The 17862-nt window shown below is 42.9% G+C and overlaps 2 long non-coding RNA genes across 2 annotated transcripts; one reads left to right on the plus strand and one right to left on the minus strand.

Annotated features, from left to right (window-relative positions):
• The first annotated feature begins 2089 nt into the window (after nt 1-2089).
• Nucleotides 2090-15289, plus strand: LOC117505680. Its single transcript, XR_004559221.1, has 3 exons — nt 2090-2256; nt 9482-9486; nt 15276-15289. It is a non-coding gene; the product is annotated as an uncharacterized LOC117505680 (long non-coding RNA).
• LOC117505668 lies at nt 6064-16690 on the minus strand. Its single transcript, XR_004559209.1, has 3 exons — nt 16672-16690; nt 9495-9500; nt 6064-6195 (listed from the first exon to the last, which is right to left on the minus strand). It is a non-coding gene; the product is annotated as an uncharacterized LOC117505668 (long non-coding RNA).
• Nucleotides 16691-17862: the final 1172 nt, after the last annotated feature.

Here is a 17862-nt window from a genome sequence, read left to right on the forward strand (position 1 = left end):
TTATCCTTTATTTTTTGCAGCTCCCATCAACAACCTAAACTACAAAAGCTTTCCTTTGTAACTTGGTAGCATTAATAGCTGGCTTTGCTACCAGGTGTGACATGTCAACCGAATAGTGTAAATGTGGAAGTGTGCAGAAACAGTCTTTAACAGAACTATCTTTGGTTCTGTGTACCAGTCCACTTAGCCTGTTAACATGAGTGATGATAGCAATCAGATGCTCGTAACTATAGTTACACATACCCCATCAAGGTGGGACGTAGCACAGGTAAGCTAACATCTCTTCTTTTGGCTGCTCACGTTAGGGGCCGCCCCAGCAGATCAACCACTTCCATCTCACCCTGTCCTCTTTATGTTCCTCTGTCACACCAATTGCCTGCATGTCCTCCCTCAGCATATGAATAAACCTCCTCTTTCGCCTCCCTCTTCTGTGTGGTGGCTCCATCCTCAGCATCCTTCTTCCTATATACCCTGGGTCCCTCCTGTGCACATGACCAGACCATCTCAATCTCGCCTGTCTGACTTTGTCTCAAAACCATCCCACCTGAGCTGTCCGTCTGATATGTTCACTCCTAATCCTGTCTATTCTTGTCACTCCCAAAAAGAATCTCAACATCTTCAGCTTTGTCTCCAGTCTTTTTGTTCATGACACCGACTCTAAGCCGTACAACATCGCCGGTCTCACGACTGTCTTGAAGACTTTCCCCTTCACTCTAGCAGATATTCTTTGGTCACAAATCACTCCTGCCACCTTTCCCCACCCACTTCACCCTGCCTGCACTCTCTTGTTCACCCCTCGACCACACTCTCCATTACTTTGGACAGTTGACTCCAAGTATTTAAACTCATCTACTGTCACCACTTATAGTCCTTGTAACCACACTATTCCACTGGGCTCCCTCTCATTCACACATGGACTCAGTCTTGCTCTTACTGATATTTATTCCCCTTCGAACCAGAGCATATCTCTACCTTTCCAGGCTAGACTCGACCTGCTCTCACTACAGATCGCAGTGTTATGTTCTCATCTGTCAACCTGTCCTCATCATTGTGAACAAGAAAGGACTCGGAGCTGATCCTTGGTGTAACGCCTTGAATGAGTCTGTTATTCCTACTGCACATCTCACTGCTGTCACACTATCTTTGTACATGTCCTGCACTACCCTCACACATTTCTCTGCCATTCCAGACTTCCTCATACAATACCACAGCTCTTCTCTTTGCACCCTGTCATAAGCTTTCTCTAAATCCACAAACAGTCTACATCCACATCAACCTTGTTCTTAAAAATAGGAACCAGCACACTTCGTTTCCACTCTTCAGGCATCCTCTCATTTTCCAGTATTAAATGATCTGGTTTGAAACTCCACTGCCATCTGTCCTAGACATTTCCATGCCTCCACTGGAATGTCATCTGGACCAACTGCCTTTCCGCTCTTCATCCTCTTCATTGCTGCACTTACTTCATCATTACTAATCTCTTGCACTGTCTCATTTACTTTCTCCACATCATGCATCCTTTTCTCGTTGATTTTATTCATTCATTGGCTCCTCAAAATATTTCCTCCACCTCAATACACTCTCCTCACTTGTCAGCACATTTCCATCTGCATCTTCTGTCACCCTAACCTGCTGCACATCCTTTTCAGCTCTGTCCCTTTGTCTGGATAATCATTACAAGTCCTTTTCTCCTTCCTTAGTTTTCAACTTCTTGTACAGCTCACAGTATGCATTTTTCCTTAATTTTGCCACTTTTTTCATCTCTCTGATGATCCCAGTTCTTTTTTTTTTTTTTTTTTTTTTTTTTTTGCCAATCTCTTTCTCTTTATGCTTTCCTGGACATCTTCATTCCACACCAAGTCTCCTTGCCTTCCTTCCACTGTCCAGGTGTCATACCCAGACATTCCTAGCTGTCTCTTTCACCACGTCTACAGTCCATTATCAGTTGGCTAAAATTGCTTCAACCGCCACCCATTGCCTCTCTCACCTGCTCACTGAATTTGATACAACTGTGTTCCTCCTTCAGCTTCCACCACTTAATCCTTTGATGAGTTCTCACTCTTTCCTTCTTCTTCATCTCTAAAGTCATCCTACAAACCACCGTCCTATGCTGTCTAGCTACACTCTCCTGCCAACACCTTACAGTCTGTAATTTCTTTTAGCTTGCAATTGCATCTCCTACAGAGAATGTAGTCCACTGGGTGCACCTTCCTTCACTCTTATGTCACCCTGTGCTCCTCCCTTTTCCTAAAGTAAGTGTTCACCACATCCATTTCCATCCTTTTTGCAAAATCAACGACCATCTGTCCTTCCACATTCCTTTCCTTGATACCATATCTAACCAGTACTTCCTCATTACTGCTGTTCCCTTCGTCAACATGCTTGTTGAAGTCCACTCCTATCACCACTCTTCATGCTTTGGTTCACTCTCCACCACCTCATCTAACTCATGCCAGAAATCTTTTCTCCTTCGTCACCCTTTCAATTTCCAACTTCACACTCATCACCCTGTCAGACACATGCTTCACATACTCTTCCTTTTCCAATGGCCCCAGCACCATTTCACACCATGATACAACAACTTGAACCCACTGCCGATGCTCCTGCTTTTACTTCCCTTCCACTTGGTCTCTTGAACACGCAATATTTCAGCCTTTCTCCTCTCCATCATATCAGCCAGCTCTCTCCTTTTATCAGTCATACTGCCAACATTCAAAGCCCCAACTCTTACTTCTCCCCGTCTGGTGTTCCTCTTCTCCCGCTGTCTGTGGACACGTTCTCCTCCCCCTCTTCTTCTTCGCCCAGTAGTAGCCAAATTTTCACCAGCACCCTGTTGGTAACGGCGCTGGCGGCGGTCATTGTTAACCCGGTGTCGCCGACTGAACGGTCCCCCCTAAAAATCGGTCCGCCCTGCCTTCACTGCACATGCGTCATTAGCCGCAGTTCACTGGTTATCACCTCGTTTCTGCTTCAAACTGCACTCCAGTCATCATCTATCTCAGTGACAGATATCTGAAGGTTTTGTACAACAATCATTTCTCTATAAATTCACCATTATTTCATCATAAAAGACAGAGGAAGCGATCAGAGTTCTGCGGCTACATGAACTGCTAGCTGATGCATTCACTGTGTCGGCATTTTAAAAGGTTACAGAGTATTGCCTCATTTCTGCTTAAAACTGACTTTGGATTGTTTAAGAGGTTTTACTTTGTCATCTGATGGTTAATTTTACCATTAATCCATTTGAGCGCTGTGGGTGAAGAGACTCTGTTTCAGAGGAGCTGCGTAGGTCCCAAATGACGCATGCGTAGTGGAGGCAGGGCGTACCAATTTTTAGGGGCGGTCCATTCGGTCTGCAACACTGGGCCTCAGCCGATCCAGTATGGAAACTCAATTTGTACATGGTTGGAGTAGCTTGTTTTACACCGGATGGCAGTTGCTGTTTTTGACATGGGCAAATCAGTCAGAACATAGGGGGTGGCATGACATGTGGCCTTTAAAAAAAGAAAAAAAAATCATCTGTGATAGAAAGTGGTTATCATATCACTGTGTGGAGAATTGGCAAATTGGTGCTCCCTGCAGCTGAGGTGCACAGAACAGAAGCAGTGTAAGAGGTTTGGCAGTTGCCTCCTGTGTTGTCCCCAGGGACAGGTGCGCTCCTCCCCATGCGCTCTGCTCCACTTTGGCTCCGGGCAGAGCACCTTACCTAACCCGCTGTTTTGCTCAGTGGTACCTGCTGTCCAGCTCCACAGCATCTCCTCTGTCAGGGAAAAGTACACTTAGGATGCAGCACAGAACCAGAACTCTGTGCCACATTACTCTGTGGATCATGTAGCACCAAATTGACAGGAAGAACGAGGCAGGCAGCCAGTTTATGAAATATCAGGCATTTGAAAGCAGACAAACAGGGTGTAAGAACGGGGTTGAATCTTACCGGAGAGGACAAACTGCTCACTCATGGAGTAAAATTTTGCAGAAAGGACAGCCTGCCTATTTATTAGGAGTGTTTAGAACTTGAGCTGCATTCACATTACTAGTTAAAATGACTTGATTCTGAGCTGCTTCTTTGGGTGCCTGCATGTGATATATGTACTTAATCTAGTCTTATCAACCCTCACCACATAACGTGGTCATTCAACAAGAAATTCTGGAGCATAACTCATAAGGCTAGTTTGTGTTGCTCATTTTATATCATCCCAACAAAGACTGCACCACTACCCCAACAACAAAACGTGTGACCAAGGACATCAAGCCGACCCCAAACAGGAAGAAGGCTGCATTCAGGAGCAGAGACAGAGAGGAGCTGAAGAGGGTGCAGCTTAAACTGAGGAAGAAGATTGCAGAGGGGAAGGACAATTACAGGATGAAGCTGGAGAGCAAGCTCCAGCAGAACAACTTGAGGGAGGTGTGGAAGTGGTTGAGAACCATCACTGGTAGACATGGGCCGATAACCGGTTTCACGGTATACCGCGGTATGAAAAAGCCACGGTATCAAACCCACTACAAATTTTCCGTTATACCATCCCTTCAGTATGAGCGGGTTATGAGAATTCTTGACAGGCAGAGGGGAGGCGGCCGCTACCGCCCTTCCCCCTGGCGCGCACCTCTGGCTCTGTTTACAGACAGGCAGCTAGCGTTAGCTAGGTCTTCATCATGGCTGAAGGAGGCAAAGCCTGCACTCAACTTTTCCCCTCCATCTAAAAGGACAAAGTCAGCTTTTTCATTTTATTTTCTGCAGAATAGCCCTTCAAGCCAAAAACGGTGGCAACAAAGCACTGTCGCTATGGCCTGTGTTGGACACGGAGCAATTCAAGATACTCACAAAATGATTATATGGAAGGAGTAAACTTTATCCCATCTTTGAAACCTCTGAGAAGTACAAGCGGTGTACTCGAGTTGTGCTTGTGGTCGACCAAATTTCCTCCACAAACATGTCAAGAAGGACAAATACATCTATTCCAAGCACTTTATTGGTGAAGCTGGGCCAGTATTGAGCATCCGGAGATCCAGACCTTATTCCAGCCACGTTTCTCCCTAAGCAAGTAAGTCATGTTTCCCACGGGGCAGATGCTACATGTCTAAAAGAGAGATGATCATTTTGGTATTTTCTGGAAATTTATCAGTGATATAGTGCTCATAGCGGTCGACATTGCGTCAATTAGTGCGCCTGAATCATGCACGCTTCATATGCAAATAGCCATAATGTTGTTAAAGCACATTTTAAAGCTATACATAATACCGTGAAACCGCAGTGTTTTTGCCCACGGTTATCATACCGTCCAAATCTCATACCGGCCCATGCCTAATCACTAGTCATGGTAAGAAGGTGGACCAGATGATGGAAGGAGACTTTCATGAGGCCAGTGAGCTAAACCTGTTCTTCAACAGGTTTGACAACGTGATCTCTACCCACCCTTCCCCCAGCTCCTCTCACTGCTCCCCCTTCCTTGAGCACTCACCTCAAACCGCAGTTCACACCACCTCCCTCCTCCTACCACTTGCCCACACTCTCCTCCCTCCACTACACCCTCATTCTCCTCTACACCATCACTGCTGAGTATGTGAGGAGGGAATTTAGTCACCTGTGTCCAGGAAAGGCTGCGGGTCCTGATGGCCTCAGCCCCAGAGTATTGAAGGGATGTGCTATTTCAATTTATTTTCATTTATATAGCGGGAAATCACAACAGCGTGGTTCACACAAGTAAGGTCTAACCTTACCAGCCAACACACAGGTAACAGTGGTAAGGGAAAACTCCCTCTGATTTGAGGAAGAAACCTCAAGCAGACCAGACTCAAAGGGGTGACCCTCTGCTTGGGCCATGCTACATACACAATTCACAAAACGAACATGCAGGAAATGTTGCCAGTGCACAGAACAGGAGGGTTGCAGAAACACACACCACACCCATCTCTGGATGGAGCCGCACCTCAAACAGAAAAAGTAATAAACAATCAGGCATCAGAAACACAACAAATGCAGTGTAACGTGTCAGCATTAAGCAACAAGAAAAACAGAAGAAATACTAAGGTGATCGCTGGCCACTAGTCTTAAGCTTCAGTACGTCTTCAGTCTGGACTTTACAGAATCTGTTTTATTGATGCAGGGAGATCGTTCCACAGAACAGGGGCACAATAAGATAAAGCTCTGTGACCTGCAGGCTTTTTATTCACGCTGGGGACACAAAGTACATAGGGCTTAATTAGGTCAGCAAAGTAGGGAGGTGCCAGTCCCTGAACAATTTTATAAGCTAGTAGCAGACCCTAAAAATCTAATCTCACAGGGAGAGGAAGCCAGTGAAGAGATGCCAAAATGGGTGTAATGTGCTCAAATGTTCTGCTTCATGTTAAAAGTCTGGCAGCAGCATTTTGAACCAATTGGAGACCCCTAATGCTGGACTGCGGTAAACCAGAAAATCAAACATTGCAGTTGTCCAATGTAGAAGAGACAAAGGCATGAATCAGGGTCTCAGCATCAGCCATACACAGGATGGGACGAATCTTTGCTATATTTCACAGGTGAAAGAAAGCAGTCCTCGTAATTTCTCTAATGTGGAGGTCAAAGGACAACATAGGATCAAAAATTACCCCAAGGTTCCTCACTTTGACAGTATGATGTGCGACACGTGAGCCTAGGCTAAGTGTTAGCTGGTCAAATTGATACCGATGTCGGACTGGAAAAAACGAGACAATATTCCAAGTCAACGATGCAACAGTGTGTCGTTTCATCTGGACACACAGCATAAAAAACACTGCTTTGTTTCCGCCCCTGAGACCATCCACCAATCACAGACGGGGACAGTTTAATTTGCATGCAGCATCTGTAAATGAGTGGTTACACTGGTCTACAAATATTCAGAAGTTGCCTGCTTCAGAAATAAATGTGCTATTTATTTTGGATTTTGGCGTATTGAATTCAAATATGACAATAACAATGGCTCCTGTTTCCAAGATATATAAGGTTTTACATTTGCGTCTACATAATTATATCAATCAATCAATCAATCAATTTTTTTATATAGCGCCAAATCACAACAAACAGTTGCCCCAAGGCACTTTATATTGTAAGGCAAGGCCATACAATAATTATGTAAAACCCCAACGGTCAAAACGACCCCCTGTGAGCAAGCACTTGGCTACAGTGGGAAGGAAAAACTCCCTTTTAACAGGAAGAAACCTCCAGCAGAACCAGGCTCAGGGAGGGGCAGTCTTCTGCTGGGACTGGTTGGGGCTGAGGGAGAGAACCAGGAAAAAGACATGCTGTGGAGGGGAGCAGAGATCGATCACTAATGATTAAATGCAGAGTGGTGCATACAGAGCAAAAAGAGAAAGAAACAGTGCATCATGGGAACCCCCCAGCAGTCTACGTCTATAGCAGCATAACTAAGGGATGGTTCAGGGTCACCTGATCCAGCCCTAACTATAAGCTTTAGCAAAAAGGAAAGTTTTAAGCCTAATCTTAAAAGTAGAGAGGGTGTCTGTCTCCCTGATCTGAATTGGGAGCTGGTTCCACAGGAGAGGAGCCTGAAAGCTGAAGGCTCTGCCTCCCATTCTACTCTTACAAACCCTAGGAACTACAAGTAAGCCTGCAGTCTGAGAGCGAAGCGCTCTATTGGGGTGATATGGTACTACGAGGTCCCTAAGATAAGATGGGACCTGATTATTCAAAACCTTATAAGTAAGAAGAAGAATTTTAAATTCTATTCTAGAATTAACAGGAAGCCAATGAAGAGAGGCCAATATGGGTGAGATATGCTCTCTCCTTCTAGTCCCCGTCAGTACTCTAGCTGCAGCATTTTGAATTAACTGAAGGCTTTTTAGGGAACTTTTAGGACAACCTGATAATAATGAATTACAATAGTCCAGCCTAGAGGAAATAAATGCATTAATTAGTTTTTCAGCATCACTCTGAGACAAGACCTTCTGATTTTAGAGATATTGCGTAAATGCAAAAAAGCAGTCCTACATATTTGTTTAATATGCGCTTTGAATGACATATCCTGATCAAAAATGACTCCAAGATTTCTCACAGTATTACTAAAGGTCAGGGTAATGCCATCCAGAGTAAGGATCTGGTTAGACACCATGTTTCTAAGATTTGTGGGGCCAAGTACAATAACTTCAGTTTTATCTGAGTTTAAAAGCAGGAAATTAGAGGTCATCCATGTCTTTATGTCTGTAAGACAATCCTGCAGTTTAGCTAATTGGTGTGTGTCCTCTGGCTTCATGGATAGATAAAGCTGGGTATCATCTGCGTAACAATGAAAATTTAAGCAATACCGTCTAATAATACTGCCTAAGGGAAGCATGTATAAAGTGAATAAAATTGGTCCTAGCACAGAACCTTGTGGAACTCCATAATTAACTTTAGTCTGTGAAGAAGATTCCCCATTTACAAGAACAAATTGTAATCTATTAGACAAATATGATTCAAACCACCTCAGTGCCTTTAATACCTATGGCATGCTCTAATCTCTGTAATAAAAGTTTATGGTCAACAGTATCAAAAGCAGCACTGAGGTCTAACAGAACAAGCACAGAGATGAGTCCACTGTCCGAGGCCATAAGAAGATCATTTGTAACCTTCACTAATGCTGTTTCTGTACTATGATGAATTCTAAAACCTGACTGAAACTCTTCAAATAGACCATTCCTCTGCAGATGATCAGTTAGCTGTTTTACAACTACCCTTTCAAGAATTTTTGAGAGAAAAGGAAGGTTGGAGATTGGCCTATAATTAGCTAAGATAGCTGGGTCAAGTGATGGCTTTTTAAGTAATGGTTTAATTACTGCCACCTTAAAAGCCTGTGGTACATAGCCAACTAACAAAGATAGATTGATCATATTTAAGATCGAAGCATTAAATAATGGTAGAGCTTCCTTGAGCAGCCTGGTAGGAATGGGGTCTAATAAACATGTTGATGGTTTGGATGAAGTAACTAATGAAAATAACTCAGACAGAACAATCAGAGAGAAAGAGTCTAACCAAATACCGGCATCACTGAAAGCAGCCAAAGATAACGATACGTCTTTGGGATGGTTATGAGTAATTTTTTCTCTAATAGTTAAAATTTTGTTAGCAAAGAAAGTCATGAAGTCATTACTAGTTAAAGTTAATGGAATACTCAGCTCAATAGAGCTCTGACTCTTTGTCAGCCTGGCTACAGTGCTGAAAAGAAACCTGGGGTTGTTCTTATTTTCTTCAATTAGTGATGAGTAGAAAGATGTCCTAGCTTTACGGAGGGCTTTTTTATAGAGCAACAGACTCTTTTTCCAGGCTAAGTGAAGATCTTCTAAATTAGTGAGACGCCATTTCCTCTCCAACTTACGGGTTATCTGCTTTAAGCTACGAGTTTGTGAGTTATACCACGGAGTCAGGCACTTCTGATTTAAAGCTCTCTTTTTTAGAGGAGCTACAGCATCCAAAGTTGTCTTCAATGAGGATGTAAAACTATTGATGAGATACTCTATCTCACTTACAGAGTTTAGGTAGCTACTCTGCACTGTGTTGGTATATGGCATTAGAGAACATAAAGAAGGAATCATATCCTTAAACCTAGTTACAGCGCTTTCTGAAAGACTTCTAGTGTAATGAAACTTATTCCCCACTGCTGGGTAGTCCATCAGAGTAAATGTAAATGTTATTAAGAAATGATCAGACAGAAGGGAGTTTTCAGGGAATACTGTTAAGTCTTCTATTTCCATACCATAAGTCAGAACAAGATCTAAGATATGATTAAAGTGGTGGGTGGACTCATTTACTTTTTGAGCAAAGCCAATAGAGTCTAATAATAGATTAAATGCAGTGTTGAGGCTGTCATTCTCAGCATCTGTGTGGATGTTAAAATCGCCCACTATAATTATCTTATCTGAGCTAAGCACTAAGTCAGACAAAAGTTCTGAAAATTCACAGAGAAACTCACAGTAACGACCAGGTGGACGATAGATAATAACAAATAAAACTGGTTTTTGGGACTTCCAATTTGGATGGACAAGACTAAGAGTCAAGCTTTCAAATGAATTAAAGCTCTGTCTGGGTTTTTGATTAATTAATAAGCTGGAATGGAAGATTGCTGCTAATCCTCCGCCACGGCCCGTGCTACGAGCATTCTGACAGTTAGTGTGACTCGGGGGTGTTGACTCATTTAAACTAACATATTCATCCTGCTGTAACCAGGTTTCTGTAAGGCAGAATAAATCAATATGTTGATCAATTATTATATCATTTACCAACAGGGACTTAGAAGAGAGAGACCTAATGTTTAATAGACCACATTTAACTGTTTTAGTCTGTGGTGCAGTTGAAGGTGCTATATTATTTTTTCTTTTTGAATTTTTATGCTTAAATAGATTTTTGCTGGTTATTGGTGGTCTGGGAGCAGGCACCGTCTCTACTGGGGATGGGGTAATGAGGGGATGGCAGGGGGAGAGAAGCTGCAGAGAGGTGTGTAAGACTACAACTCTGCTTCCTGGTCCCAACCCTGGATAGTCACGGTTTGGAGGATTTAAGAAAATTGGCCAGATTTCTAGAAATGAGAGCTGCTCCATCCAAAGTGGGATGGATGCCGTCTCTCCTAACAAGACCAGGTTTTCCACAGAAGCTTTGCCAATTATCTATGAAGCCCACCTCATTTTTTGGACACCACTCAGACAGCCAGCAATTCAAGGAGAACATGCGGCTAAACATGTCACTCCCGGTCTGATTGGGGAGGGGCCCAGAGAAAACTACAGAGTCCGACATTGTTTTTGCAAAGTTACACACCGATTTAATGTTAATTTTAGTGACCTCCGATTGGCGTAACCGGGTGTCATTACTGCCGACGTGAATTACAATCTTTCCAAATTTACGCTTAGCCTTAGCCAGCAGTTTCAAATTTCCTTCAATGTCGCCTGCTCTGGCCTCCGGAAGACAATTTACTATGGTTGCTGGTGTCGCTAACTTCACATTTCGCAAAACAGAGTCGCCAATAACCAGAGTTTGATCCTCGGCGGGTGTGTCGTCGAGTGGGGAAAAACGGTTAGAGATGTGAATGGGTTGGCGGTGTACACGGGGCTTCTGTTTAGGGCTACGCTTCTTCCTCACAGTCACCCAGTCAGCCTGCTTTCCCGGCTGCTCGGGATCTGCCAGAGGGTAACTAACGGCGGCTAAGCTACCTTGGTCCGCACCGACTACAGGGGCCTGGCTAGCTGTAGAATTTTCCACGGTGCGGAGCCGAGTCTCCAATTCGCCCAGCCTGGCCTCCAAAGCTACGAATAAGCTACACTTATTACAAGTACCGTTACTGCTAAAGGAGGCCGAGGAATAACTAAACATTTCACACCCAGAGCAGAAAAGTGCGGGAGAGACAGGAGAAGCCGCCATGCTAAATCGGCTAAGAGCTAGTAGCTACGCTAAGCTAGCGGATTCCTAAAAACACGCAAAGTGAATAATGTGTAAATAATTTAGAGGTGATTCAGCAGAAGGAGTGCTTTAGTTAAAGCACGTAAAGATTACACTGGGAAACAAATCGTAATCTAGATAACTAGATCAATCTAACTGCGCAGATTAAACAGCTAACAGATACAGAAAAACACCTCTGTACTCCGGAACAGGAATACAGGATACAATACCGCAGTGAGAGCCAACCACCTTATATAGTGTTAACAGTAGAGTTTTCATGAAAAATCAAAATGTAACACTTTAAAAATCAGCAAAAGGGTTATATATCCTTTAGTAGCATAGTTGTAGCATTTCTTAAAACTACAGCCAATCAATAATTTCAAACATTTTCATTCTCCGTGGCCCAAACATAGTAAAGTTTGACAATCTTTATTTCAGAAGCATTTTGGCTGTAGACCAGTGTTACTGGAACCAAAACTTCATTTGTTTTGTTAAATGCCAATTGAATATTTGTACAGAGTCGGTGTTAACCTATCTGTTTATTTTGCTTTTATAAAATAAACTCAATCAAAGATATTTAATTGACGCGCAGTGATGGGACTATTATTGTAACAAAAGTATTTGCAAATTTAATGCAATCTGCATTGATTGAAATGAATGAGGTTTGGGCTCCAATAACTGTTCATTTATAGATACTGCATGCAAATCAAACTGTGAATCCCCGTCTGTGATTGGTGGATGGTCTCAGGGGCAGAAACAAAGCAGTGTGTTTTTAAGCTGTGTGTCCAGCATAAATGACACACTGTTGCATCGTTTACTTGGAAAATTGTCTCGTCTTTTCCAGCTCGACATTTGTGTTTTGGACATTTACAGGGTCATTATTGTAGGAAAAGTATTTGCAAATGTGTATTTTGATCTCTTCGAGGGACCAGCCATGTTTAAAACGACAGTGATGAGCGATGTCATTGGTGCTTCCGCCCTCTGGTGGAGGCACACAGACAAGTCTCCACACACACACGCACACAAATCGCTGCACACATTTACAGATCTAACACGGCAGAACTGTAGCAAAAGTCACGTGTAAGAACATATCCAATCGAGTGGCCCAGTTTTCACAGACACACAGATACATACACACACAGATTGCTATATGCATTTGTGGATCTGTTTACATACACAGATCAAAAGACGCATTTGCAAATACTTTTGCTACAATAATGGCCCCATACTACTGTCCAGACTATGCAACCCTGGCTGAGTCCATTCAGTGCAATTCATCACAGTAAGGTATGTACTTACTTAAGCATTTTTCACGAAGGTAGATATTTGGACCTGGTCGTTTTGAAAGTAACTCGTGAACCGAAAAATTGTGGGCACCCCTGATCTGAAAGGAAATGTTTTTGACAAAAACTGCAGATTTTGTTTATTTCTATTTCTGTACAGAGATCTAGGATCCATCATGTACAGATTTTATTTATGTCCAGAGGTCAAGGATCCAATGATCATGTGCAGATTTTATTTATTTTTATTTGTGTCCAGAGATCAAGGATCCAGTGAGCAATTTCATATTTATTTACTTTAAGACTCAATAAAATGTTGTCGACATAGAAAACCTGTAAAGCCTACTTTAAGTACACAGAAAATTCACAAGAGGTATTGATAAGCAGATTCGATAATGACATCAATATCAAAATCTTATCAATACCCATCCCTAGTAACCACAGTATTCCATGGGGCTCCTCATCATTCACACACATGTACTCAGACTTTCATTGCCCTGCTCTCCAGAGCATATCTTCACCTTTCCAGACTAGATTCAACCTGCTCTCTTCTCTCATTACAGATCAGTGTCATCTGCAAACATCATAGTCCATGGAGACTCCTGTCTGATCTTATCAGGCAACCTGTGCATTGCCATTGCAAACAAAGGACTCATAGCTGATCCTTGATGTAATCCCACCTCCACCTTGAATGAGTCTGTCTTTCCTATGCACATCTCAACGCTGTCACACTATCATTGCACATGTCCTCACTACCCTCACCTACTTCTCTGCCGTCCCAGATGTCATCATACAATACCACAACTCTTCTCTTGGCACTCTGTCATATACTTTCTCTAAATCCACAAACGCACAATGTAACTACTTCTGGAATTGTCTATACTTCTCCATCAGTATCCCCAAAGCAAACGTGGCATTTGTAGTGCTATTTTTTGGCATGAAACCACATTGCTGCTCACAGATCTTCACCTGTTTTCGAACACTAGCTTATACTACTCTTTCCCACAGCTTCAAGCTGTGGCTGATTAACTTTATGCCTATATAGTTACTGCAGCTCTGCACATCACCCTTGTTCTTAAAAATAGCAACTAGCACACTTCATCTCCACTCTTCAGCCATCCTCTCACTTTCCAAGATTTTATTAAACAATGTGGTTAGAAAATCCACTGCAGTCTCTCCAAGACATTTATATGCCTCCACTGGAATGCCATCTGGTCCAACTGCTTTTCCACTCCACTCTAAATCCTCTTCATAGCTGCCCTCACTTCATTCTTACTAATCTCTTGCACTTCCTGATTTACTCCCTCTACATCATCCATCCTTTTCGCTTTCTCACATTTTCTTCATCGATTAGCTCCTCAAAATATTCTCTCCACCTTCTCAACATACTCTCCTCGCTTGTCAGCACATTACCATATGCATCTTTTACCACCTTTGTTGCAGACTGAATGGTTCCCCCCCCAAAAAAAATTGGTTTGCTCTGCCTTCACAGCGCATGCATAATTTCTGAGTGTTGCCATCGAGTCACTGATTATCACCTTGTTTTTGCTTAAAACTGTACTCCAGTCATCATCTATCTCAGCGATATCTGAAGCTTTTGTACAACAATCATTTCCCCATAAATTCAGCTTTATTTCATAATAAGACAGCGGACCGATCAGCGTGCACGCAGCTGCTGCAGCGCTGACGTCATATCAAAGCTTCAGTAAAGACTCGCCAATTATCACCTCACTTTCTGCTTAAAATGGCACCGTTTCTGCTTAAAACTGACTTTAGAATGGTTTAAGAGGTTTTACCTTTATCATCTGATGGTTAATAATCCCATGAATCCATTTGATCGCTTTGGGTGTAGAGAGTCCGTCTCAGATGTGCTGCTGTGGTCCGAAAATGATGCATGCGCAGTGATGGCAGGGCAGACAAATTTTTAGGGGGTGCTGTTTTGTCTGCGACATCCTAATCTGCTGTACATCCTTTCCAGCTCTGTGCCTTTGTCTGGCCAATCGGTACAAGTCCTTTTGTCCTTCCTTACTAGCCAATGTCTTGTACAGCTCACAGTATGCCTTTTCTTTAGCTTTTGCCACTTCTCTTTTGGCCTTACGCCACACCTCCTTGTACTCCTGTCTAGTTTCTTCATATCTCTGATTATCCCAATTCTTTTTGGCCAACCTCTTTCTCCTTATGCTTTCCTGGACATCTTTGTTCCACACCAAGTCTCCTCTACTTCCTTCCACTGTCCAGAAGTCATACCCAATACATTGCGAGCTGTCTCCCTCACCACATCTGCAGTACTTTTCCAGTTGTACTAAATTGCTTCCTCTCCATCCAGTGCCTCTCTCACCTGCATACTGAATTTCACACAACAGTCTTCCTCCTTCAGCTTCCACCATCTGATGCTTTGTTGAGCTCTGACTCCCCTCTTCATCTTATTCACCTCTAAAGTCATCCTACAAACCACCATCCTATGCTGTCTGGCTACACTCTCTCCTGCCACCACCTTAGAGTCTACATTTTGTTTTAGCTTGCATCTCCTCCAGAGAATGTAGTCCACCTCTGTGCACCTTCCTCCACTCTTTTCCCACCCTGTCCTCCTCCCTTTTTAAAGCAGGTATTCATCACAGCCATTTCCATCCTTTTTGCAAAGTCCTCTACCATCTGCCCTTTCACATTCCTGTCCTTGATACCATATCTACCCATAACTTCCTCATCACCTCTGTTCCCTTCGCCAACATGCCCATTGAAGTCTGCTCCTATCACCACTCTTTCATGCTTGGGCACACTCTCCACCACCTCATCAAACTCACTCCACAAACCTTTCTCCTTCATCTCACAACCTACCTGTGGGGGATATGCACTGATAATATTCATCATCACCCCTTCAATTTCCAACTTCACACTCATCACCCTGTCAGATACTTGCTTGACCTCCAACACACTCTTAACATACTCTTCCTTGGAAATCACCCAACACCATTTCTCTTCCTATTCTTACGATGATGCAACAATTTTAACCCACAGCCTATTCTCCTGGCCTTACGTCCCTTGCACCTAGTCTCTTGCACACACAAGTCAACTGCCAACATTCAAAGTTCCAACTCTCACTTTCACCCTTCCAGTTTTCATCTTCTCCCGCTGTCTCTGGGCACATTTTCCTCCTCTTCTTCACTGAGCAGTAGCCAAATTCCCGCCAGCACCCTGCTGTCAACCCAGCAATCATTGTTGGCGCGGGCCTCGACTGATCCGGTATGGAAATAGAAAATAGACATGTTTGTGTCATATTTGATGAGTTTTTGACATCTTGTTCAAGTGCCGTTTAAGTAGTAATAATCCATACATCCAACCATTTTCAATACCCGCTTACTCTGTTTAAGGGTCACTGGGGGACGGAGCCTATTCCAGCAGTTACAGGGCATGAGGCTGGGTACTCCCTGGGCAGGACGACAATCAATCGCGGGGCCACATATGGACAAACAAACACATTCACATCCTCACACACACACCGAGGGTCAATTTAAAGTTTTCAGTTTGCCTAATATGCATGTCTTTGGATGTGGGAGGAAGCCAGAGCTCCTGGAGCGAATTCATCCAAACACAGGGAGGACATGCAAATGCCACAGAGAAAGGCCACAGGTGGGAATCAATCCCATGACCTTCTTGCTGTGAGGCAACAGTGCTAACCATGAAGTCACAGTGCTGCCCTGAGTAGTAATAATAATAATAATAATAAATTTATGAAGCATTTTAAATGAAGAAAAAAACAACAAAGTGCTGAACATGGCTGCTGACGAACATTAAACAAAGATCCCCATATCCCAAAATAAAACCACTTAAAAACACACAAGAATTAAGTACAACAAGCAAAAATTAAGAAAATGTTAAAAACCATAAAGCTAATTACAGAAATAGAAAATATGTTTTAAAAATAGTCTTACAGTCACATTTCAAATGCTAATAGGCAGCCTATATGATACGAGCATGGCAAGAAAAGGATCCAGAGCCTGCTGACTTCTTTTTAACCTTTGAGACACAGAGCAAGACTGAGTCTAAGGACACCAGGAGGCACATAAGGCTGTACAAGTTCAACAAGATAGTTGTGTTCATGACTGATTACAGCCTTATGTCAGTCGCAATACCTTGAAATCTGCTCAAGTGACATGAAGCCAGTGAAGGGAAGCCAGAATGGCTGTGATCAAACCTCCTGCTTTTCATCAAAACACAAGCAGCAGTATTCTGTACCATATTTTGTGGCAATCCAAAAAAATAAACCACTACAATAGTCAATTGTGAATTGAAATTTAAAACACATCTTGATGTACGTTTCCACTTTGTCAGTTCCATCAGTGCAATAACTTGCTGTCGTCAGGTCAAACTCACCACTCTACTTTATTTTAATGAGTGCTGTTTTCACATTTATTGTTAATTTGTTTCTTTGCAGACATACAACCGTTGTTGGTGATTAAAGAAGAAACTCTCCCTGAACACCAGAAATGGAATCTGAGTGTTGACCAGGAGGACATTAAAGAAGAAGAGAAGCTGTGGATACGTCAGCAGGGAGAGCAGCTTCAGGAGCCGGAGGAGACAGATCTTACTAAGTTTGGTTTCACTGTCATCACTGTGAAGAATGAAGATGATGATGAAAAACCAGAGTCATCACAGCTTCATCAAAGTGATGAGAGCACAAAGGCTGAGCCTGTAACCACCAGCTCATCTGTCCACAGAACACTGACAGCAGAAGCTGATGGGCAGGACGATGGAGGACCACAGCCAGCCAGCAAATCGGGTCCAAGCAGTCATTTACAACCAGATACCAGTGGCAGGAGTTCAGACAGCTCTGGAACTGAGACTGATGACAGTTATGACTGGGAACAGACCAGAGAACTTCAGTCAAGTTTTAACTGTCAAAAATATACCAAGGTTGTTCGTTCAGGCAACACTGATGAGAAACAATTTAAAGGCTCTAAATATGGAAAAGCATTTGGTCACGTCAACAACTCAAAGCAACAAAAGGAGAGGCAAGCAAGCATAAAACCATTTAGCTGTTCTGATCAGAGTAAAAGACAGAACCAGAAGGGCACTGTGAACAAACACATAAGAATTCAGACAGGACAAAAAACATTTGGCTGTTCTGAGTGTGGTCAAAGATTTGGACTAAAGAGCACTCTGAACAAACACATGATAACTCATACAGGGCAAAAACCATTTGTCTGT

This window comes from Thalassophryne amazonica, unplaced genomic scaffold (genome assembly GCF_902500255.1).
Source record: "Thalassophryne amazonica unplaced genomic scaffold, fThaAma1.1, whole genome shotgun sequence".
NCBI classification, from domain to species: Eukaryota; Metazoa; Chordata; class Actinopteri; order Batrachoidiformes; family Batrachoididae; genus Thalassophryne; species Thalassophryne amazonica.